The sequence below is a fragment of the Halichoerus grypus genome, chromosome 6 (assembly GCF_964656455.1).
Source record: "Halichoerus grypus chromosome 6, mHalGry1.hap1.1, whole genome shotgun sequence".
NCBI classification, from domain to species: Eukaryota; Metazoa; Chordata; class Mammalia; order Carnivora; family Phocidae; genus Halichoerus; species Halichoerus grypus.
In genome coordinates, this window is record NC_135717.1 from 19,837,380 (window position 1) to 19,861,319 (window position 23,940).

The 23,940-nt window shown below is 40.4% G+C and overlaps 1 protein-coding gene across 3 annotated transcripts in view; it reads right to left on the minus strand.

Annotated features, from left to right (window-relative positions):
- The window catches only part of LOC118534539 (uncharacterized), a 260,521-nt gene that overhangs the window by 21,946 nt on the left and 214,635 nt on the right, over positions 1-23,940 (minus strand). For 2 of the 3 annotated variants that reach the window (XR_013448790.1, XM_078074669.1), the window contains 2 exons: positions 6,902-6,963; positions 4,256-6,035 (listed from right to left, as the gene is read on the minus strand). The gene's annotated coding sequence lies outside the window, so the exon portion shown is untranslated. Of the gene's footprint in view, positions 1-4,255; positions 6,036-6,901; positions 6,964-23,940 lie in introns of those variants that run through there. The other variant, XM_078074670.1, reaches the window with a different exon arrangement.

Sequence of the window (23,940 nt, forward strand, 5' to 3'; positions counted from 1 at the left end):
ACAGGGAGACCGGCTCTGCAATGCTTTCCACATGAGAACTGCAATAATCGCTATTATTCGGTGTGATGGTGTGTGGCTTATAGCGTCTGTGACTTGACAATCAAGTAATGAGCTACTGATGAGGGAAATGAACCTGATGACAGCTGAGGCTGGAGACCATTAACATAGAAGCCTTTCCTGCTGAATGTTATCACCTGGGACTCTTTGGCAATAGCTAATAATTATAGCCACATTTATTGAGATGTTACTCTGTCCTGAGAGCTTTTTACAGATTTTTGCATGCAATTCTCCACAACAAATCTTTATAAAAAGTATATTACTATTCTGTTACAGATAAGGAATCTGGGCAGACGAAAACAAATACCACCAAGTGCTGGGAAATGGGAGCTCGGGGCACACTCATCACTAGAGAGTTTGGTAAGAGACACAGTAGCGAAGTGGCAGACCACATATGGTCCCCTGAGCTCTGACTGACCTCAGAGGAGGGATGCTCAGGCTGGGCAGAAATGGGCAGTGGGTGGGGACTTTCTAGAGAAGGATGCTGCTCCTGTCCTTGTCCATGGTACTAGGGAAAGGGTAGGGTCTGTGCCTTCCAGACTTCAGTGCACATGGAAATCACCTGGGGGATCTTGTTAAAGAAACAGAATCTGAATCAGGAGTGGGAGGAAGGGTGGGTGGCGAGGCCCAAGACTACATTTCTTCAAATCCCCCAGGGAATGCCAGTGCTGCTGGTCCACGGATCACTTTATGAATATGGGGAGGATCTAGGCGACTAGGTAACAATGGAGCTTTTGGTTAGTTAGAGAACCCACCGTGTTGGGAAGAGTAGCTCTGCTATGGTTTCAGCTTGTACTTGCCACTGAGCTAACAAACCTGCTGAGCCAACCAAAAAGAAATTGCAAATTGAACATAAGCAGAATCACAAAACTAATAAAATTAAATTTTTAATGTTAATTTCATATGATGGTAATATGTTTAATATTGTGGTAAATCAGCACCCATTAAGTGAACAGCATATAAATTACTATAGCCAAGTTTCTTTTCATTTTAGCAATATCCCTTCAAGTTAGCATGAAATAATCACAAAACTTATTTTTGTACAACTCACTCTGATGTTCTTTTGCCTCCCCTTGATTCAATAGCATCCTTTATCTGTTATGCTCACCTCACTTATTTTTGCTTTAGCCTGTGACAATTGAAGTCTTATGTGGTTGCTTTCATGAAGACAAATCAAAATCTTGATTTAATAATAACATCAGAAGCTAAAGTCTTCTTTCATGAAAATAACTTCCAACTGCAAAAAAAGAATCTTGTTTTTCTTCCTGTCAAAATAATCCAAATGAATACAAGAACCAAAAGATGTGGAATTATGTCATTTTGTTTGTTAATTTTTAAAACTAATTTTTTTAAACGTTGTCTTTTTTTCTTCCCTCAAAATGGTATCTTTTGACTTCTTCCTTCCTAATCTGATTTCAGTTCTGTTCTCATTTCTAACTCCAAGTTCTGAATTGTTGCTTTTACATGTCAAATCTACAATACTTACATTTTGTTCCCTAATGGTAATTAATCCTCTAAGCCTTATCCATAGGTTGATTCTGAAAATTGAAAATCAATAGTGATTTAATTATTATGACTGTTTAAATGTGGTTCACTACACACCCATAGCTATGATTAAGTGTTCTTTCTCATATGACTTTTTGCCTGGAGGTCAAATTTTTTTGGAACTAATTACTTTAGATGTATTTCTAATTTTGTTCAACCACTTCTACAAATTTAGGATTCTACTGAGCCAACCTATTTCCCTGGAGAGTCCCTTCTGGGCTTTACATGTCTGATAATGTCTTTATTCTACCATCTCATTTATTGATACTTTAGTTATGTATTGAATCCTAAAATGATATGAGTTTACCACAGAAAGTCAAGAGCTCCTCATAGCTAGAGTTGCTAATGGATCATTTGGTGCTGCCTTTGCGTTCGTTTTGGATTTTTTTTTCTCAATTTTGCTTTTAGGACTTTCTTTTTATCCTTCATATTCTGACATTTGGTGGTCATGTGCTATATATGTGGGGTTTTTTTCTTAATTCATTGTGCTGGGCACTAGGTGTACATTTTCAATATGAACATGAAGTCCTTCTGTTCTGGAAACATTTTCTCATTACTTCGTTGATACTTTCCCCTGTCATTTGTCTTTTGGTCAGATGTTGAACGATCCCGCGTTGACCCTCTGGGTTTCTTGTTCATATTTTCCACCTCTTTATTTTCCTGTTCTACTTCGCAGAGATTTCCCAGATCTGATTTTCCAACTTTTCCATCAAATTATTTTCTATGCTAACAAATAGATCTTTACTATCTAGGAGGTATTTCTTGGTATGTGTTTATTCCATTTTCACTGGGAAAATGCTTGCTGCATGTTGCAACATTTTCTCAAATCTCTTTGAGAACATACACTAGAGTTTAAGTTCCCTCCTGTTCTTTGCATGTCTGTTTCCTTCAGAATCATGTTTTGCATCTGTTCACTTTGATGTCTCTCTTTCAGGCTGGAGGGTCTCCCACTTGAAGACCTCTGAATGTTCATGCTCAAGAACAAGTCAATTAAACCTGACCCATATCATGGACAGACCTTGCTGATCTTGCTAATTTATTCAAAGTGAGACCAGTTGAGGGAAACAAGTGAATCAATCCCTGGTGAGCCCCCAGATGTAAAGAACATCCTTCTGGAGAGAAGACTTCTTTTTTTCTTTAAGTCTTGGCATAGAAACCTGGCTTCCAAGAATTAGGTCCTCCAGGGTGAAGTGGATTTGACTATGTCAAAAATAGACTTTTGATTAATCACCTTGTTTTGGGCCCCACATTGTAATCCTACCCTCCTTTGCACATTTCATAGTGCTGAGGCCCTTACATGCATGAAAGGCATACTGGCTCCCTCTTCACTGGAATCTTTTTCTGTACATATTCTGGGCTGTGGCTTCCTGGATTCTGCGTCACCACTTTCTAATCATCTATATTTTATCCATCTTTCAGAGATTTGGTGAACTCTTCCTTCTGATGGCTCTCTTTTCATCTTTTTTTCATTGAGCATTTAGACATTATTTTCATTCCTATCCTATCTTTTATTGACGTATTGTTAGAGAGAGGGAACAAACTCACATGGCCAAACAGTCAACTTCAACCAGAAGTCATTAATATCACTGTGGCATTAGAAATGCCAACCCAGGGCGCCTGGGTGGCTCAGTTGGTTAAGCGACTGCCTTCGGCTCAGGTCATGATCCTGGAGTCCCGGGATCGAGTCCCGCATCGGGCTACCTGCTCAGCAGGGAGTCTGCTTCTCCCTCTCCCACCCCCCCCTCTTGTGCTCTCTCTCTCTCTCACTCTCTCTCTCAAATAAATAAATAAAATCTTTAAAAAAAAAAGAAATGCCAATCCACTGACAGCCTGATCTGCTTACCTACATCTGTAAAGATAAGTTTTGCCTATAATTGGCACCAGTGATTACTTGGAGCCAGTGAAATTATAAACCACGGGCAAAGACAGTACTTGATTATATGTTTCAAATAAGATGTTTTCACTGTAAGTAATAGGAAACCTCAACTCACTCTGTTTAAACAATAAGGAAACTTATTATCTCATATATCATTAGGTGAAGGGTAGGCAGGACCCAAAGTAAGTAAAATTGGGACTCTATTTCCATTACTCTGAGATTTTTTTTATTGCTTTTTTCTGTATGTGGACTCACATTAGCTTCCATCATGGTGACAAGATGGCTTCCTGCATGTACACAGGATATCTTCCTGCATGTGCACAAGATGGTTTCTTGTATGTACTTGTGATGGCTTCCTTCACGGTCACTAGAGGCAACTAGGGAAACTGGTTTCCCATTTTTATATCTTGTGAATGAGAGAGGGGAAAAATCCTTCCCCCCCACCATAAAGTAAAAGGTCATCCCATCAATCTTGTCCCTTTAAATCACCAGGAAATGCTAGTTTACTTAAATCTGGGTTTCTGAAACAAAGACTTGCAAGGGAAATAGGATTGCATAAAGAAACAGAATCTGTTCTTAGAGCATGGGTGAGTGGGGGATGGAAATATCTGAAAAAAAGACGAGGCTTTGAAAAAGACGAATGGGGGAAAGGCCACAGGATAGATAAACAACAGCATCCACCATTGGTGGTCATGTCAATGATCTAAGACATGCTTACATTTTAATTCTTATTAATGCCACATGGCAATGTACCATTTAAATATCCCCATAGAGAATTCTCAGGCACCTGACAACACTTATGAAATACCTCACCTCACCACACTACACTATTTCTCCAGGTGTGGGCCTCCCATCCATCACCCTCCCTATCCTCAGCATGCAGTTTTATGTGCCCTCAGAGGTGAAAGTTACCTGGAGGATCTTAATTGCCAGTCCTGAGAAAAGAGTGCCCAGCAAAGGTTTCATGTCACCTTTATGAGAGGTAAGGCTACCATGCTGTCCCCTCGCCAGTGATGTTTGAAAAGGGATTACCATGATGACCATTCTCCAACACTGCCATTCCTTCCTACGGCCAAACCTCAATTTATGGCCCATGCTCAGTTCCTGATCATGCTGCTGTCTGCCTCCACCTCCCACACTGATAATTTGTGTGTAAGTAATTCATCTTCATATGTACTACAAAAGTGTCAACAGTGCCAGGTCCATCCAGGCAATAATAAAGTTCAATTAAAACAGGAACTTGCAAAGTAAGTGAATCGTACCTAGATGAATTTCTCAGATGATGAAGGTCTACGTTTTATTAGTAAAATCTGAAAAATTATGTAGCTTGGAAAACTGAGCAAGTTAAATTCAAGCAACTTTGTTTTTATTCATGCGTTCATTCCACAGACATTCCAGAATGTCTACTATGAGGAAGCAGCTGGATGGGGCTTACAGGGAGACCCAACGTTCCCCCCCCATAGAGTGGTGTCTTAAATAAAGTTCCCCAGGACACAGCCTACTGAGATGAAAGTTTGTGAGCAGGAGGTATATTAGAGGTGCTCTTGGAATTAATACCCATAAGGCAGTGAGTGAAGCAAGACTGACAAACGGAAGATAAACAGCAATGCAGTTGTGACAAAGGCCTGAGCTCATCCCACAGGGAAGTCTGGATGAGGGATGGTTTTCCATCCTTATCCCGAGTTAAAGCAAGGAGCTCAGGCCTCTGCATCTCTACTTGACCAGTCAGTGGAATTTAGCTAGTCCTGAGGAAAGGTCATAACCTTGGGCAAGGCAGGTCCCCTCACTCAAGAAACTTCCTGTAGAGTTCTCAGCTATGCATGGTGAACAGTCAACACTCCTGGAAGCTGGGGAATGAGTTCCTCAGTCCTGAGGCGAATCGGGGCAGTTCATCACTGTATCCGCTGCAGGCAGCAGAGTTAAAAATGTTTATTTAGCTTGACTTGGGTCAAGGGAAAATTAGAAAGTACCTGTCTTGAAGCCCTACTGCTATTCCAAATATATGGCGACAAAAGATAAAATATAACAACTAATAAGCAAAAATAGACATTTACATAAGGTATAAAAAAAACCCCAAATTAAAAAGATATGTACCTAGGGGTGCCCGGGTGGCTCAGTCAGTTAGGCATTTGACTCTTGGTTTCGGCTCAGGTCATGATCTCAGAGTCATAAGATCAAGCCCCATGTCAGGCTCTGCGCTGGGCATGGAGTCTATTTGGGATTCTCTCCCTCTCCCTCTCCTCCTCCCCCTCACCTCACTCATGATGCTTTCTCTCTTAAAAAAAAAAAAAAAAGATATGTTCCTATACCTGACACGTTGCCCTAATATAACTTTCTTCATGGTCACACAAAATGGTTCCTAATGGTGATAAGGTGGCTCCCTGGAATGGTTAGAGCCACAGAGTCTTTATTTATATCCCATGAGAAGGAGAGGGGAAAATTAACCTTTCCTTTAACCATAAAATCAAAGTCCTTCTGTCCCGTCTTGTGCCACACCAATCCAAAGACAGCCAAGGACAACATATCTGTAGATCGGGAGCCCAAGGTGGTGAAGGGGCTGCTGGAAAAGAGAAAAGGCAGTCAGGAGTTTGGCTCCTATGAGAAAATGGAGACTAAACATTCCCTCGACGGGAAGGGGATGAGAGCCAAGATGACTGCGCGAGCCTAGGAGCTAGACTGTCTTTTCCCACCTCTGAAAGAAAGCTGAGAAAGCTGAGATTTTACTACAATGGGATAATGAGGCAGGCAGGAGGGACTAGACACAGCTTCTACCCAAAACTTGGATGAACAGCCCAATGGCTCAGTAGCTGCATCTGTATCGATGCAATATTATCAACAACAGCCTTAATCCAACATGAGAAAACAGGGTTCTGGACTGGGGATCCTGAAGAGCCAGCTGTAAACCTGGTAAATAGGGAGGAGCGAGCACAGAAAAAAAAAACAGGAGGGAAGAAAAGATGTTCACTGAAGATGAGCCTACAGTGCAAAATCAAAAAACATGCACGGAGATCGAGTATTAAAGAAGAAATCCTATAGAATCAACAATGAACAATCAATAATGGATGATCATTAAGGAAAATGACAATAATGAAAATAATAGAATCATCTGAGGTTAACATTAAAATAGTTAAGTTCTGGAGGGGGACGCCAGCATCATGATGGCAGAAGACATCCTTCATGTTTGTCTTCCACCAACAACAAAAAGTCATCATCCATCACGGACAAAAGTACCTTCAGAGAGCTGTGGGATCCAGCACCGTATGCCAAGGGCCCTGGAAGGAGGTCTCACCCACCCATGCATCAGGTAAATAGGCAGACAGACCTTGGTCCTGGCTGTGGGGCCTGCAGCGGTCCATGAACAGACTCCAGGCCCTCTCAGCCACAATCTGGAAGCCCCGGGAAATTGCTTTCTAAGATACTCACCCACAGATGAAAGAGCCTTTGGGGGAAGTCCAGGTTTCAAGAAGAGAACTTCCAAGACACTGCTGGAGCAAAAAAATACAAGTTTGGGCAATAGGGAGTTATTGATCAAAGGGTACAAATTCCAGTTATAAGAATGAATAAGTTCTGGGGATCTGATGTATAACGTGCTGATTAGAATACTATAATATATATACTTGAAAGTTGCTAAGGGACTAAATCTTAAATGTTCTCCCCACAAAAAAGAAATGATAATTCGGTGATGTACTGGACATGTTACCTAATGTTCCAGTGGCAATCATATTGTAACATACAAATGTACGCTATCAACACAGGTTACACCTTAAACTCACACAATGGTATATGTCAATTACATCTTGAAAAAGCTGGGAAAAAGTGAAAAGCTAATTAAAAATAAAACAAGAATTTATGGGGGGATACAAGCAGTTACTTTTTAAAAAGTAATCTCTAGGGCGCCTGGGTGGCTCAGTCAGTTAAGTGTCTGCCTTCGGCTCAGGTCATGATCCCGGGGTCCTGGGATAGAGTCCCGTGTCAGGCTTCCTGCTTATCAGTGAGCCTGCTTCTGCCTCTCCCTCTGCCTGCCATTCCCCCTGCTTGTGCTCTCTCTGTGTCAAATAAATAAACAAAATCTTAAAAAAAGAAAAAGAAAAAGTACTCTCTACACCTGACATGGGGCTCGAACTCACAACTCCCAGATCAAGAGTTACATGCTCTACTGACTGAGCCAGCCAAGTGCCCCACACGCAGTTATAAAATGTATATTTTAAAAGTGTCTCCTAAAAATGTTGGAAATGAAAAATATGGTCATTAAAATCTTTAAATCAGTAGATGATATAAACTCCAGACCAGATACAATTAGCAAGAATTCTCGAATTGGAGGATACCACTTAGAATTCCACAAGAATGCATCATAGAGAGATAAAAATAGTTTTTTCATTAAGCCATAGTTTAAAAACATGGAGAATAAGTTGATGGGCTCCAAAATATGTCTAATAGGAATGTTAAAAGTGTAGAATAAAGCAAGTGGCGGAGCAGAGATATTTAGAAAGATAATGGCTGAGAATTTTCCAGACGTGCTGAGAGAAGCACCAAATCCAGGTAGCATAAATGAAAATAAATGCACATCTAGGCACATCCTTGTGAAAAGTAGACACATGAAGAAAAAAAAATCTTTAGGTTACCAGAAAGAAAATACAGATTACCTACAAAAGAATGACACTTAAATTCTTAGCTGATTCCTCAAAGACAACCATTGATTTCAAAAGGCAATGGAGTGATATAGCTTCACAGTGCTGAGGGAAAAGAATCATAGCCTGTAATTTCATATCTGGCTAAATGTAAAGGCAAATTAAAGGCACTTGCAAATACACAAAGATTAAAAGAATGTACTGCCTGCAGACCCTTCTGGACACTTACAGAATTATAAAAAAGACATAATTCAGGAAGAAAGATAATTTCTGTGCTGGGTCAGGCAGTCAAGAAACAAACATTTATTGAATGTCTACTATACATACTGCAGGTGCATGATCCCTGCCCATCTAGAGTTTATGGTCTAGCTCTGAAGACAAAGCTGAAGAGCATCTCAGGCAGAAGGAACTGAGGTTACAAAGGTATTGGGCATGAAAGCACAGAGGTGTTAGAAGAATAAGTGACTAAGAGGGCGCCTGGGTGGCTCAGATGGTTAAGCGTCAGCCTTCAGCTCAGGTCATGATCCCAGCGTCCTGGGATCAAGTCCTGCATTGGGCTCCCCTGCTCCTTGGGAGCCTGCTTCTCCCTCTGCCTCTTTCTCTCTCTCTGTCTCTCATGAATAAATAAATAAAATCTTTAAAAAAAAAAAAAGAATAAGTGATTAAGAGTAATGAAGTCAAATGGCTCATGGCTTAAAGAGATGAAACCAAAAAGTTTGATGGAGTCCAGGATGTACTTAATGAAGATCTATTAGGGACTTTTAAGAGTGATTAAGTGGATTTGGGGTGCCTGGATGGCTCAGTCAGTTGAGTGTCTGACTCTTGATTTCGGCTCAGGCCATGGTCTCAGGGGTGGTGAGATCGAGTCCTGTGTTGGGCTCTGCACTCAGCATGGAGTCTACTTGAGATTCTCTCCCTCTGCCCCTCTCTGTACTCATGCTCTCTCTCTCTCTCAAATAAATACATAAATAAAATCTTAAAAAAAAAAAAAAGGGCAATTAAGTGGATTTGAATCCAGGTCATTTCAGTTTGGTATCAACACTGTTAAAAATGGGAATAGAGAATGTGGCAATCCCCAAACCTTCCTTCCAGGGAGAATAAGCTAAAACAGTCTATAGAGACACTGAAAAGATACCAGCCCTTTTCTGCAAACCATTTCAGGCCTCTGAATTTCTCCCATCCTAGCTATTGACCATCTTTATATTTTGATGCTGTGGGTCAGTAAGGGAGAGGGTGTGAATAGGATAAATCCCAAACGAAATAGCAACAAACTGAAATAAAAAGATAAACGCTTGACCTTTAGTCAGTTTTGCTTTCTGAAGAAAGATGTGCACATGAATTTGTTTCCCTAGCTACTATGCATAAAAATAGAAGATGCAGTATTTGGTAATTTTATGGCTATTAGAATGATACAGTGTCATGGAAAGTTATTGCATTTTAAGACAGTATTCTCCTTCATGCACAGACTCTGGAGAGCAGGGAAAGATGGGGGAGGCATCATCTGTTTGTGTGTTTTGAAGTAGTTTGTGTGTTTATAGGTCATTTTAGAAAAGTTATGTGTACACAGCAGGGAAAATACTAGTCAGCCCAGTGGCTGTGCTGTATGCTCTCAGGAACTCGCTGACAATGTATCTCCTCTGAAGGTAAATACGATGTAATGAATCTGACGCTGGAGTTTCTTCATCCAACAGCACATGAAACTGGCCAGTTTGATCCTGGGCTGGAGGAGAAACATGGAAACACACACGGGTAGAAAACACAGCAATACAGCCACGAACACACGTTTTCAGGGACACACAGTCCTTTCAAAAGAGGACAGGAAAGCCAAAGGAGTGTTCGATGTTGTATATGGTTGGGAAATTGGAATGCCTCACTTTTGTCTAGGGAACCTACTGAGTTCTACATCCTGAAAATTATAAATTCTGTCATTGGAGTTGAATGGGAAGAAATTTAGGGGACGGACATTCTTTTTTTTTTTTTTTTTTAAGATTTTATTTATTTATTTGACAGAGAGACAGCGAGAGAGGGAACACAAGCAGGGGGAGTGGGAGAACGAGAAGCAGGCTTCCCGCTGAGCAGGGAGCCCGATGCGGGGCTCAATCCCAGGACCCTGGGATCATGACCTGAGCCGAAGGCAGACGCTTAACGACTGAGCCACCCAGGCATCCCAGTGAAAGACATTCTTTATGAAGTTTTCCTGACAGGTAATCCAATCCAACCCTTGGAACCCAAATACCTCCTAATTATAGCCACAAAAAAAGTGGATGGATATGCCAACCACTGTGATGGCCTTCTCCAGGATTCCATGACCTTTGGCAACAGAAGCCCTTTCCTTGCACTCCCAAGGGACTTGAGTAGCTCACAGGACCCTCCACCTATCCTTAGGCAATACCATAGTGAAATCAGAGATGACAGCCTGTCATTCTCAAAATGTCAACCATGCCTCCTCTCTGTTATCCTTCATTGGTCCAAATGCTCCAGAAGTCAGAATATGTATTCACCTCCTTAACTCTTAAGTCAAACACATTAGGAGTGGGAGCCTATTTCTTATTGAGTCAATTCTTTTATCTTGATTAGTGAAGAAAATTTTAGTAATAAGAAAACAAAAGAAAGAAGCCTGTGGTACTGAGTGCGAGGATTTGACCTGCCTTTTTACTCAAGAGGATACTCCCAAACCTGAAGGTTTTCCTTTTTTTTTTTTTTTACAATTTCACTTTGTATTTCTCCAAGTCAAAGTAAGCATAACAAGTCTTGAAAACAGTCCACTATCTGTCATTATACCTTATGTATACTTCTTCTTCTAGCTAATTAATTACACTTAAAAATAAATGTGCATGTGTTAAAGAGTTAACAAGGAACTCCCTCTACATATTAATTATTGGATTTACAATACTATAATTATACAGCAAGACTTAAATAAAATAATGAGGTCAGATATATGTTTTTCTGCAATTTGTCCTCTACCCAACTTTAAACCGTATCTGCCTTGAAAGTTTGCCCACATTTCTTCCATAAACTTTAGCTCTGCTCTAAGGTCAGGCTTCTCTACCACCTCCTTTTCTGAGTCCTTTTTTCAACTTTCCAGATGGTGGCGTAACAAGGGGTGGGAATGGTTGGCCCCAGGGGAGAGTAGTAGTTTATCACTGATACAATTTAGAATTGCCAGCATACAGTGATAGAGAAGGTGGACTGATTTGGGGTTGGTTTTATTAGTATTTTTGGGTTTTCCACAATTGCCTGCACCCAGAGCCAAGTTTTCCCCACCTCCCCAGCCTCACACTGCTTCCAAATGAAAGCGATGCCTTCCTTTTTAACTTTCTTGTATACCACTTACTTGTAACTTATCATATTTTGTCTTATGTGGAGGGTATTTGTGTCCATATTTTGTCATAAGCTCCTTGAAATCAGGGACTATATCTCCCCACCCCCATCCCGTGCTCAGCAGGGTCACTGAAACAAAGGCCATCAGTCCACACTGGTTTAATTAATAAGTCACAAGTGAATATAGTTAAGAAAGCTGAGGCCCAGAGAGGTCAAGCATCTTATCCAAAGTCGCAGAGAGTTATCAGTAGTGCCAGGATTGGAACCCTTGACAATCTGATATAAGTAAAGCCATTAATCATGTAGAAACTGCCCATTTATGCTACCAAATTAAACTCAGAGAAGGTTGACCATTTATTTCACCTCAGCAATTACTGGTCCTGAGGACAAGGGGATATATACTCTCTCCAGACAAATGGGAAATATCAAAAAGCTGGGCAAGTTTCCTAATTTTGATTATTTTTTGAGCACGCTAGGCCTTTCTACCTTTTGAGAAAGAATATAAGGAGGAAAAGCATTCACAGGTTTTTTTCCAGCCTAATTGAAATATTCTCTACATCAAATATGTTCAATGTAGTAGAAACTGCAGATGTTATTGCTTTAATTTTATAACCCAGTTATTCTTTTATTTCTAGTTGTCTTCAGGATAAATTAACTCTTATCAGCTATTCAAATAGGTAATTATCATAAAGCTAAATACCACACAACCTCATAATCCATGTCAATTTATAGACTAAACTGGAGTAAAATCATGCTCTGGAGTCACAGGAAAGGAACTCCAGATTTTTATTATTTCTCAACATTTTTTGCCAGAATACCCAAATGAAATTTAACAAGGAGATGATTTCTTTTTGTGAAGAAAAGGGTCTAGAATTGGCTTTTTTATTGTAGTGGAATGAATGCTAAACTTGAGGCAAAAGATAATGAGTTTGGGTACAAGACCTATAATTTATCAGCTATGTGACTCTGGCCAAATTATGTTGTCCCTTTGAGTTTCAATTTCCTTCTCTCTAGCAGCAAGATTTGAGATATTTTATCCTAAGATCCTTTCTATCTATAAAATCCCATGACCTTATGCTTCTGATGGTGCTATAATACTCTGACCAGGACATCTCAGGACTCAACAGCTTACTGTTATAACAGATAAGGTCAAGTCATGTGGCCTTCAAGAACAAAACTGTACTCATCTGTATTACCTCAGGACAGGGCCAGAATTCAGGTGAAGTGAGTGAGAGACTCACACCAGTGCAAAATTTAAGGGTGTCTCCTCAAATCTCAGTAATCAAGAGAAATATTATTTTAATGCAATATTTTAAAAAGTCAAAATTAATGCAAAAATCTACAATGAGCAAATATCAATGTTTTTAACAAAGATAAGATCAATGCTCAGGGAGAAGAGGTGTGTATTAGTCAGAATAGGTTTATTTATGCTGAAGTTTCTTTAAAAAGCATAATTTTGGGCACCTGGGTGGCTCAGTCGGTTAAGCGTCTGCCTTCAGCTCAGGTCATGATCCCAGGGTCCTGGGATCAAGCTCCGCATCGGGCTCCCTGCTCAGCAGGGAGCCTGCTTCTCCCTCTCCCACTCCTCCTGCTTGTGTTCCCTCTCTCACTGTGTCTCTCTCTGTCAAATAAATAAATAAAATCTTAAAAAAAAAAAAAGAAAAAGAGAACCGCGGAGGGTCACTGCAGGAGTCAGCATAGGTTAAGTAATGCTACAGTAACAAGTGACCCTGGAATCTCAATGGCATATGGCAACAAAGATTGCTTTCTGGCTCACAGTACATGTGGGTTATGAATCGGCTACTATACATTTATTTTACCTCTGGTCTGAGGCTGAGGAAGCAGCCCCTATCTGGGACATGCTGCTCTTGAGGCAGAGGAAAGATAAAAGCAAAGAATGTTAAGGGGACTATAAAACTCCTGCTCAAAATGGCGCACCTCACTCCTGCTCATATTCCATTGGTGGAGGAAAGCTGCATAGTTTATCCAGTATCAATGAGGTGGAGAAGTATAATCCTCCCCCAGAGGAAGGAAGAGCAAATGTTGTCTGTAATGTTATGTTTCACAGTCCACCCTCTTTCCATGAATATTCATTTCCCCTCTTTCTACTTTACACACACAAAAACACTCTTCTTCTCCCTAAGGCAGTCAGTCTGAAAGACCCATTTAGTCATGGCATTTATCCATAAACCTATAAACTAAAGTTTGTTGCCCCACCCATATCTAAGATACTATCATAAGAGAAGGGCAGAATTAAAAAAAAGAGAGAGAAGGGTAGAATAATGTTATTAACTATTACTGTATAATAATTGCCCCAAATGTAGGAACTTAAAACAACAAATATTTCCCTCAGCTTCTGTCAGTCAGGAACCCAGAAGTTGCTGAGTGGTTATAGCTCAGCATCCTTCATGAAGTTGTAATTGAGCTGGGAGCTGGGGCTCTGGTCACGTAAGGACTTGAGGGAGAATCTACTTCCAAACTCATTTGTGTGCTTGTGTGCAGGCCTCAGATATCCACTACGAAGCTCACTCCATGGTTGGCAGCAAGCCTTGGTTTCTAGCTATGTGTGCCTGAGTGTTCTCCTGACATGGCTTCTCTCTCCTAAGGGCTTTCTCATGACATGACAGTTGGCCTCAGAGCAAGAGAGACATAGAGAATCCAAGATGAAGTCAGACTTTCACTTAGGATCCCAATCAAGCCATCCTAGCCATCTCCAGACATCTGAGCCTCTCCCACTGAGATCTCAAGCATTACAGAGCAGAGACAAATAATAATAGCCCCCATTATGCCCTAACTGAATCCCAAGCTCAAATAATTATCAGCATAAAAAATTGGTTGTTCTTATATGCCTCTAAGAAGTGGTTTGTAACACAAAAATAAATGACCAGATTATAAATTGTTACTTGGAGTGGGGTGCTGCCATTAAAAAAACAAAACAAAAGCAAAGATACATCGTCTTTCAGACTGAGTTGTAGACAAGAGCAGAAGAGCCTCGAGGAGTCTTCATAAAAGCTTGGGGTTCAGCAAGGAACTTATTATCTGAGACTGGAGTAAAGAGGATATGTATCCTTAACAGTGAAAACTTTGGCAGCATGTTACCTGAGGTAATGTGGAAAATAGGAAATATACAGAAAATATATGGATTTGGCTAAGGAGATTCCCAGGAAGAATATTGACATTGCCAGATGATTTTGTTGAGCTACATATACAGAGAAAGATGAACAAAAAAAAAAAAAAAAAAAGGAAGTCTTCAGTTTTCAATTTCAATAAGAATTGAGAGGAAATATAAGGGAACCAGAACCCATGGTTTCAAAAAGAAAGCCACTTTTCACTCCCAGACTCTCAAGACAGTAAAAAGGTCTCAATATAAGAGACAGCCTCAGGGCAACGATCATCTCAAGGATGAGACTGAGATTTTTTTTGTTGATACTTCAGAAAGATTTGTGGGCATGTCTCATGGACTCTCTCAACTAGACAAAAACGCTTTTGAGTATCTTAGGAGAATTGTCTCATAGTACTCAGACTCCAAAATGAAGCCAGAGAGAGCTTGTCATGAAAACATCTGTGAGTGTTGTTTTTGTCTAATGGAATGAAACTGAATAAGATTTACAGGAAATTCACATAATATTTAAGAGAATTAAAGTGGTGTAATTACTGGTGACTCGTAAAAGGGACAGAAACAGCATAAAATTGTGGGTCTCCTACTTTCTATGGGAAGAAAGCTGAGAAGGCTAATCCGTTGCAAAACTAATCTATTTCTTACGTGATGGAAGGGTATGAGAGCATGTAACCAAGAGCCATGGGAAATCATTCCCAGGAAGTAAAACTGGACTACTCAAAGAGCCAGCAACACGTTTCTGGCTGGATTGCAGAATTGTTACAGACTAGCAACTGCTGTGTGCTTCCCATATCCCCTCCTTTAGTGTCTGCTGTGGTTATCCTATTTATGTCTTTCTTTTGCATGTTGGGTGTATTTGGGAGATAGATAGCTTAGCTCTTTAATTCGTAGGTCTTCAGACCAAGAGGATCCGTACTAAAGGGACTGTGTCACATCTAAAGAGTCTCATCCATACCAGGACTTGATCTGGATGATAATGCCCTAGAACTTGAACCAGTGCCATGATGGGGTAAGACGTGGGTGGTCTTGGAAAAGAATGAGTGCTTTTCATGTGAGAGGAACGTATCTGTGGCCCAAGAGCAGATTGTGACAGATGAAAGATGGCCACAGATTCTTTGACACCCCCCCTACTGAGTCTGAGCTGGCCTGAGAATTCTTTGATCACTAGAGTATAATAGAAGTGACACTGTACCAGTTCAGAGCCTAGCCTTAAGAGGACTTGCAGCTTCTACCTGGTGTCCTGCAATTATGTCTGAGTTATGCTATGCTATGCAAATGATGTCAAAATCTGTGATTTGTTCCTTACTCTCCTTTTTTTTTTTTTTTTTAAAGATTTTATTATTTATTTATTTGACACAGAGAGAGAGAGAAAGAGAGCCAGCACAAGCAGGGGGAGAAGCAGAAGGAGTGGGAGAAGCAGACTCTCCACTGAGAGGGGAGCCCAATGTGGGGCTCATCCCAGGACCCCAGGATCATGACCTGAGTTAAGGTAGATGCTTAACGGACTGAGCCACCCAGGTTCCCCTCTTACTCTTATTTCAAGTTTACTATGAGTCGACTGAAATTGTGGCCCACATCTTCTTCATTACATGTCACAGGATGAATAAAGTGCCTCTGTCTGGACCGTTTCATGGTGGAAGGGAACAATAAAATGGAGTAACCATATATTATTGGCTCTTGGAGCTTCTCCCTGGACATGTTGTACCTCACAGATGTTCACAGCCTATTGATGAAAACCAGTCACGTGGCTCAAACCTAACTCCAAGGAAGCTTGGAAATGGGAGGGAGTTTACAAGTATTCAGTAAGCAGTAAATGTCTTCATCATAGAGGGAATATCATCAAACTCATAGAAATTCCTCTTTTCTCTAAGGGCTGTTTAAACAGTCAGTGGTGTTTTGCATCTTAAGTAAGAACATCCAATACAAGGTTACGCCAAACCCCCTGTCTTTCTGAAGCATGGAATCATAGTAGGACTTTAATTTTATTTTGAGAAATTAAAAAATATGACCAGAGCTGCACTCTGAATATCATAGAGTAGTTTAAACTGCTTAAGCTAGTATTTTCCATGGAAATCTTAGAGAGAAAAATTAAATGACTATGCTTAAAGAAAAATCTTTCCTGGAAGTCCCCCAGAAGTGCTTGTTAAAAAAAACATTCTGGCAACATCTGGGACTGGATTTGAGAGTTCTCAGATTGGAAGCAGGGAGACTAGTTAGGAGGCTCTTGCAGGAATATAGGCCAAAAATAACGAGTTCTTGGCCAAGGTGAAGAAGTTGGAGGTGGAATGAGGGGATATATTGCGAAGATATTACAGAGATAGAAAGAAAGAACTTGAGGAACAAATGTTTGTGGGTGGAAAATCCAAAAAGTCGGAAATGAGGGTATATCAAATATTTTTAAAATAAAAAATTAAAGTCCCAGAATAAAATATGGGTGAAAGTTATTGCTTTTCTTTTTATAAATAGGAAATCTGGAAAATATTAAATATAGAGACATTTGGCTATGGAAGTTTTAAAAGTGCCTGCAGTCTTCCAATATATACGTATACAAGGTCAAAAATAAAAGAAAAACAAAGTGCAAAGTGGGGAAAAAAATGTTGCCACACAGATAATAGGGAGTGAATGTCCTAATATGTAAAGATTGCCTATAAATCCATGATAAAATATGAACTCTGAAATCAAAAGTGGTCAAAAATCATGAAGACACAACTCCCAAAATAAGAAATAAACACGGGATGTTCATTTTCACTGGTGATCAAATAAATTCGAAGTTTAAAATGTGCCACAAACTTTTACCACCAGATTGCAAATATTGCAAATATTTACAAAATCTGATGTTACTAATAATGTTGGGGAAACAACAGCTCCCAATCACTGTTGATGAAAGTATAAATAAATATAATTTTTCTGGAGGGAAGTATGATAATACATAAACAATTTTAAATGAAAATATCTTTTGACCCAGCAATCTGACTTTAAAAATTTATGGGAAAAAGATAATTGTGCAAGTATTTTTTTAAAAGTATGTTCAAGGTCGTTCAGTATGGGAATGAACCTACTGGAAACCTTAATACACATTAGTAAGGAGGACTTGTTAAATAAATCACAGTATGTTAAACAAAAATGAAATGCAGCCCTTTTCAATTTGTATTTATTGACCTAGGAAGCTGGCTAAGTTATGTTGTTTAATAAAAAGCAAAACTACAGTATTGAATTGTCTGATCATAAATACAGAACTTTATGTTTCCCTCAAACCAGCTTATTCAAAAAGGGGAGATTTCCGAGAAGACACTAGGGAATCCCATAGCCTCTAAGAATAGAATTGCAACCAGAGCCAGCAACACATATTGTCCTAACTCTCTCAGCCTCTCTCCTCTCCTTCTCTCCATATAGGTGCTCTTCTTAAGCCTCAGTCCCCCTTTCCTGTTTTCCAGTCCATAGAGCAGAAACATGGTCACCACTATCATATCCTAGATTTGCATTTTTTTAGTTCAACTAAGCAGACAAATTAGACTGGAATATTTTGGTTTCAACTCCCAAGTCCTCGAGAATCCGCTTTGGTTGACTCAGTCCAGGGGACCATCTAATCCTGACTTCATCAACTGTTAATTGGGTAACAGTGTCATATTGTATAAAATCATGCCCCCTGTGGCAACGAAGGGTGGAGTGAGGTGGCTTTGTTTTTCTAACATGAGAAAATCCAGGGTGGAAGAAATAATGAAATAAGACCCCTGGCATCCAGTATATTCTACCCATTTGCTCCCTAGAAAACACAGATGGTCACTTCTTTCCATACATTTCAAAACTGCAACATTTAAGCAACAAAACCAAGCAGGAAACATAGCAGCTACCTCATAGGTGATAGCAAGACCTAGTCCTCTGGATGAGGTACATTTTTTCTCCAAGACCATATCCAACAGATTCTTACCCGCTGATATTATATATTTTTTAAATGGATACAAAACAATGGAGGAAAGCAGCATAAGTGCGATAAAAGTTGTCACTTGAAAATGACAGTAAAGGAGAAACTGTGTCTTGGTCACTGGTCCAGAGCACATATCTATCACAGGGTTTCTCAACCTTGACATCACTGATATTTGAGGCCAGATAATTTTTTGATATGGCGGGCTTTTTTACATCTAGCCTGTAGCCATTAGATGCCATAGTACTTCCCCTAAGTTGTGACAATCAAGAATGGCTCCAGACATTGCTACATATCCCTCCCACCACCTGCCCGGAAACAAAAATCTCTGCCAATTGGGAATCACTGGTCTATTAGGACAGAAAAGGATAGCTTGTAACAATGAAGGGATAAAGCCAGCAAGTCTCCTGGTAGGAAAATAAATTTCTTGTTCTGAAATTTTGTTACTCTAATGTCTGCCTAAAGAAGATGCCTTCCTTGGGGCCCCTGGGTGGTTCAGTTGGTTAAATGTTTGACTTTGTTTGGCTCAGGTCATGATCTCAGGGTCCTGGGACATGATCTCAGGGTCCTGGGATCGAGCCCTGCAGCGGGCTCGCTGGTCAGTGGGAGCGTCTGCGTGTCCCTCTCCCTTTGCCCCTCCCCCCCCACATGCTCTTTCTGTCTCTGTGCACAGATATCGAATATTTCAAACTGAATACAAAATAATGGTTCCTCTGGTAATCCTGGTTGGTGGAGTTGCCTCCAAAGCTGAAAACAACTCCCAAAAAAATCAAACAGAGAAAATTATTTAGGCACATTTTTGAATCCACTTCAGAGAGAAAGAGCTTGGGAGGAGAAAGCTTGACCATCAAAACGTGAACCTTAGTTTTCTGTAGGTGATGGATTGCAGGGTGATCTTTGTCAGTCAACTTCACACTATTCTGTCTGCATTGCTTTCATTCTTCAACAATTATGTATCTCTTTTTAAAAATACTTTATTTATTTATTTATTTAAGAGAGAGAGTGTTCACGAACTGGGTAGGGTGTGGGAGGGGATGGGGGCAGAGGGAGAGGGAGAAGTAGACTCCTGGGCTGAGCAGGGAGCCCAGTGGGGGGCTGGATCCCAAGACCCTGCAAACATGACCTGAGCTAAAGGCAGATGCCTAACAGATGGAGCCACCCAGGCGCCCCACGTATCTATTTTAAAAGCAGAAAAATAGTTTCACTGTATTAAAAATGATAAAAAGAAACATCCAGAGGATAAGGATTTGGCTAAGAGAACCAAAAGGAAGTAGCCACAGTTGGAAAAAAAGAAAAAAATAGGGACGAGTCTATTAAGAAAGCTGAGAGATTTTCTTTTTCTTTTTTTTTTTAAAGATCTTACTTATTTGTCAGAGAGAGAGCACAAGCAGGGGGAGTGACAGGCAGAGGGAGAAGCAGGCTCCACCAAGCAGTGTGGGGCGGGATCCCAGAACCCCTGAGCCAAAGGCAGACGCTTAACCAACTGAGCCACCCAGGCGTCCCTGGAAAGCTGAGAGATTGTCAATGAGAAAGGAGTAGTCCGGTTCAAATGTTGCAGGGAAGTCAACAAAGGAACGGAGAAATAATATACCATTGCATTTAGCAATTAGGGGTTCTCTGATGACCTTGGAAAGCTTTCTTTCAGTGAGTAGGGAGGAGGGCTAAATATAGCAGCCAAGGAGTTACCCAGAAAAGAGGAAGGAGAGATGAACTTGGGGAGCAGATGGCTGTTGAACAGTATACAAGTTGGTACTGCCTCTTTGTGAAGAATATGAGAGGGTAGATCCTGGGTAGTCCTTGGCCCATGCAAATGAGCACTTGGACTTTGAATCTGACACTAAGACCTCATTTTATAGAAAAGACATACATTTGGGTAATTAAGATGATATTTATGAAAGAGAGTAAATTTCAGTTTACTTGCAGCTGAAGAGTTCAGGAATAATTTTCTCCTTCATTAAGTAAAATACTTAGAAAACAGCAGAGTCCCAAGGAAGCCAACGGCTGCCCCCTCTACTGGTCCCAGATTCACACAGGACAAATCCATTTGGATACCCACAATTATTTCAGCATTAACATATCAAAATGAACATGTTACCTTAATTACCTACTCACCCTCTCATGTCCTGATCTTGGATGAATAGCATTGCCATCTCCCTAATTTCTAAAGTTAGAAACATGATAATTCTCCATTTCTCCCACCAAATCTTCTTGATTTCAACTCCTAAACTGTTCTCAAATTAGTCTTCTTATTTTCTACCCCCTACCATTTCTGGATATTAGGTCTGGGTCTCATCATTTCTCACGTGGACAATAAAATGTTCCCACAATTGGGCATTCTGCCTCCAGTGTCAACCGTGTATTCCCTTCTCGATATGTCTACCCAGAGTCATTCTCACCAAAACCTAAGATCTCATAAAATCCTTTAATTGCTATTGATCATCCAGAACATGATGAAGTAATACTTTAAAGGTAAAGGATAATTGCTAATTGGCCCAATTCTAGCTACTTTACAAACAGTATTTATCACTACCCTTTCTAACATACCTTATGCTCTAACGACAGGTGACCACCTTAGTGAGTTTCCAGCTGGGTCCTAGCATGAAAGATTCCATTTCTTGGAATACTTTCTCTTTTTCTGTACCTGGAAAACTCCTACTTATCATTAAAGGGGGAGTAAGAATGCCATTTATTTTGTGAAGCTTTGAGCTTCTCAGGGGAAAACACCATGTCTTTTTTATTTCTGCATCACTCATGCCTTCCATGGTACCTGGAAACCAGTAGGAGATAAAAAATGGAATGTTCGTCCTCCACTTTGAGCCCTTGAAGCAGAGTCAACACAACCACTGAATAAGTTCCAGCCAGCTCATAAAACAGTCATGAACAGGAGATAATATTTCTCTTAACTACTAACCTCTCCCTTTTAAAATCATTTGATTATTAAGTTAGTCACTATATAAATAAGTAGTGTTTTCTAGGCATTACACCAGGGGCTGGCAACCCAATGGCTACAATATACTTGCTCTAGAGATGCTTTGGATCTGGCTTGATTCTCACCTGTCCTCAATTTCATCTGCTTGTCTCTGAATTCCTTGCTAAATATAGCAACCTACTAACTCATGCCTCACTTTACATTTTGGGCGTTGGCACTACTGAATGGCTAAGTTTTCCATCTCCCCTGGCTTTGATGCATTCTAGAACCTCTAGGGAGAACTTTCCATTTTAGCCCTGGGACACTGGAAACACAAATGCGGCTCTGATCTTTGCCTGGTGTAGAGGAGGGGGAAAATCATTTTCCTCTAACCTTCTTCCATTCTCCAGCTGGTGCCCTGTAAATTAGACTGGCAAAAGGCAGATCAACAAGAGAAAAACAACAGAAGCTTACTAACATGGGCACTGTGTGTGCACAAGGGAGCACCCAGCAGTGAGTAACTAGAGGGGGTGGTTAGAACTTGGGCTTTACATATCTTCTTCAGCTAAAGAAAGGAAAAGGAGTTTGGGGTTTCTGAGAGAGGGAGACAAGATCTGGGAAGACCAGGAAAATTATGGCAAGTAAGGGTTTTTGTTTGTAGTAAAGTTTGTTAAGCAGATTAAGTAGGTGACTTCTCCATTGGTAAGAGCTGTCAAGAATCCCCTCAACAAATGGAAATTTTCTTTGTAAATGTAAATTTCCTTTACCAAAGGAGAACTTGTGCCCTGTGTTTAGAGCTTTCCCTGCATCTGCTGGTTCTCAATGACCTTTAGCTCAAAATATTCCATATGCCAAAGAGGCTTATTTTGAAGTGGCATATTGTGGTACCCTTCATGGGTGTCCCAATTTAACCAAACCTGATCCTTCTTGAAAAGATTGTGAGAAAAAAAGGACGTCTTAAAGATATTTCAGTCCTTATCTGTCTGATGACTTCCTTTGTTACTCTGGACTGTCTTAGTATTTGCATAGTTCTCCCCAGTTGTGTTAGGAACTATAAGAATGCAAGACTGAGGGTCTCGTGTGCAGACAATAAATTTTCAAGCTGTCCTTTTCAGCTTTGCAAACGAAAAGAGAGAAGCCTGGGAAGGAGGGAATGAGCAGCCGGAGTAAGCTGTCAGTTTTCATGAAGGTCATTGAGTGTGCGCTGGCTGCCAAGTTCTCGGGATTGTTCCCAAACTCCCACAGTGCTACCACACTTTGGCTACAACCTCTACCCCACAGACTAGGATCTCTGGCTCATTCTGTGGCACGGAGCCAGATTCCTCTGCAGTCTCAGATGCTCCCTGGGTGTTCACTGGGCACCTCAAGAAGTCACATTTCTGCTTTCAGCATCCTCATCCATGTCTTCTGATCAGAGTTAAAAACTGGCAATAGGTTATTACACTTCGAGTCTATTATTCCGTCTATGTAAGGTCACCTGATGCATCTTTAAAATCCTCAAAATGACTGTGCTGGCAAGACCATGGAGAGCATCCAATGCAGCCTCCCACTGTGTCTAATGCATTGCCACAAAAAATAACAATAAAATTTATAATGTTACCACCAGGACCCCTCTCCCTGGAGTCACTGAAGTATCCTATATATTTTGCACAAGAAAAGTACCAAATTGTCTTAATAAGCATATTTATTGTAGAATAATAATAAAAAAACATTTATTGAGCACTTACTATGTGCCAGTCACTATTATAGGAATTTCCTATGTATTAACTCATTTAACTCTCTAAACTATTATTTGGAGAAGAAAGGAAACTGAGCCATGAAGTGTCAGAAGTAAAAAAGCATGAGGCTTCTGAACTTCTCCTCCCCTGAATTAATCAACTTCAGCCACACCCCAAATTTGATGGCTCGTGAAGTGTTCAAAATGCTCTTTTTATACTTCATATCCTGAACGTTCTCTACAGAGATTCCATGTATGAGTTTTTTATTCATTCATTCTTCTCAGTATCCAGAAGGCCTTTCGACCTCAAGAGAATATCTTTATTCAGCTCTAGAAAGTTTTCTTATGCTATTTATTAAATTTTTTCCATCTTTCCATTCTACCTGTGGTCCTTTTTTTTTTTTTTTTAAAGATTTGATTTATTTATTTGACAGAGAGAGACACAGCGAGAGAGGGAACACAAGCAGGGGGAGTGGGAGAGGGAGAAGTAGGCTTCCTGCCCAGCAGGGAGCCTGATGCGGGGTTTAACCCCAGGACCCTGGGATCATGACCTGAGCCAAAGGCAGACGCTTAACAACTGACCCACCCAGGTGCCCCCTCTACCTGTGGTCCTTTTGAAGCGCACGTTAAATCTATTCAGTACAGCCCAACTCACCCCAAATCTTAACTTAGGTCTTAACTTTAGTCCTTGACCCTGAGCACATCAGAATCTCCTTTAGGAACTTTTAGAGATGCGGATGTTTGGAATCACAAAGATTCTGATTCAAGAGGTTTGGAGGCAAGCCCAGGCATCCATATTTTTAAAAATCTATAGCTAATTGCATACCTTAGAAACTGAGAACCTCTGT